This window comes from Nicotiana tomentosiformis, chromosome 1 (genome assembly GCF_000390325.3).
Source record: "Nicotiana tomentosiformis chromosome 1, ASM39032v3, whole genome shotgun sequence".
Taxonomy (NCBI): domain Eukaryota; kingdom Viridiplantae; phylum Streptophyta; class Magnoliopsida; order Solanales; family Solanaceae; genus Nicotiana; species Nicotiana tomentosiformis.
In genome coordinates, this window is record NC_090812.1 from 27,199,893 (window position 1) to 27,201,987 (window position 2,095).

Sequence of the window (2,095 nt, forward strand, 5' to 3'; positions counted from 1 at the left end):
GTTAAGAAGGTACGAGATGCTCAAGTGTAGAAGGTTGTGAATAGTCTATACATCAGATAGAGGGATAGAAGCGTCGTGATTCAGTATCCACAAATGATAGTAGTGTTGTCAGTGACATATCTTCTAGCCTATAGTTTCCAAGTACCAAGAGGTCTAGTTAAGAGAGTAAATAAGAGTTAGAGACGATTTGATGTCTCGCTTGAAGTTCCAGAATAACATAAGGAAATGTATGGTGCTAGAAAATTAAAGGAAAGTTGTGAGTACTATAAATAGATATGTGTAGGTCGCAAGCTAAAGTATGGTAGAGAAACAAGGTTTTAGGTGAACAGGAGTAAGGATAAGCAGAGGTGATTGAGAAGGTAATGAGAATAGGTAAGGCCTCATAATTAAGCCCATCAAAACAAGAGAGCTAATGATTTCTGTAAGTTATAAAAAAAACTCAGTATAGCCTGAATGAACTCAGAGGAGTCTAAGACTATGAGCAATTTGAAGAGATGAAATATTGCCCTGGTAGTAGAATAAGGGTGTAATTATGATAGATAAGAGGATGACGTTAAGGCCATTGATTGGTTAATGATTCAAAGAGAAGGGATTTCATGAATTGAATGAGATTAGAATACCCCTCATAAGATGAATCACGTCGGGATGCGAGGAAATACGGTTACTGAAGTATAGTATCGTCCCTAGGTAGATCAAGCAAATAACTTCAGATGTTCCCTGATGAGACGTGATCCCTAAGGATAATATATTACGTAAGAGGTTTCAAGTTATCGGTGGTAGATTAGAGATCAACATTAAGGTGAATCAACATTAGGCAGATAAAAATTCCAAAGTATGAGATAATATTAGGCCATCATTTTTAATATGAACAGTAATGAGGAAGAACTAAAGGACTTAGATTTATACATATAGGATAGGCAGCGAGAGGGTAACCTGGAGTTGGGTAGCAAACCTCGGCAATAATAAACCGAAGTAAGTGTGATCATGTAGTATAACCTACTTAGATGTAGTAAAGCCATAAGGATATATTTACAACGCTACGAAACAAGATATCGCAACAGTCGTAAGTTTGACAAAGTACCGAGCGAAGAACTTCACTACACCTATATATACCGGGAGGAACAACTTGTCAAAGTTCTGTATATGTTCCCAAAGTGATGCCTAGAGATTGGCTAAAAGCTGGAGGAAAAGGAACAAAAGAGTCGCATAGGCGCACATACAAGGACAAAGTCGTACAGGCTGCATGACAGAAGGTCACAATAATTACGAGATTGGAAGAACTCCGACCACAAGTTGTGGTGTGAGAAAGAGGCCTAAAAGGGGGAATGCCCTGGCCTATGGATTTATTCATAGAACAGTTGCCTAGATGGAAAGACCAACAATAAAGTATTTATGATAGCTATAGGTTATGATATTGATAAGTGCACCAGTCAACATTCGAGGACGAATGGTCCAAAGGAGGGAATGATGTTACAACCCATGTTTTCGTATGTACGAGTACGTCGTAAGTCAATTGATGTAAGCTCATAAATGAAATCATATTTGAAAAGTTTACAAAGTAAGTTAATCATATTACCTAGGAGGTTACAAATATTGAAGATCATGAACAACAAGTACAAAGAGGATTGGAAGGTTCAGAAGCTAAAGGAATTGAAGAAAATAATATTTCGTCGAAGGTCGACAAGTTGGGAATGTAGTAACATATACTTTTGGGGTAAGACCAGGGTATTTAACATGATAAGGAGGTTATGTTATAAGTTATGTTAGTCGTATGATTGTCGTGTGTTATGTTTTGAAGTTAAGCGAGTGGTGGAACAAAATTCGATGAAAGTCATCACAAGTTACGTTCATAAGTTTTACTGAAACTTTGTGTCAAATGTAACTGCCATTTGCTCCTAATATACTTAGAGTTATGGGGTGTTCCACCCATCAAATTAAATATCTATAAGTTTATTTTCTAACATATTAAACCGTTTGTCAATATGATATTGTAGTAGAGAGATATGGGCGTTTTTGCGAGACCGCGCAGACTATCACCTACTTGCTTAAACGAGAATCCAAAAATGAGCCAGTTCGGGTCGTCCAAAAATGGGCC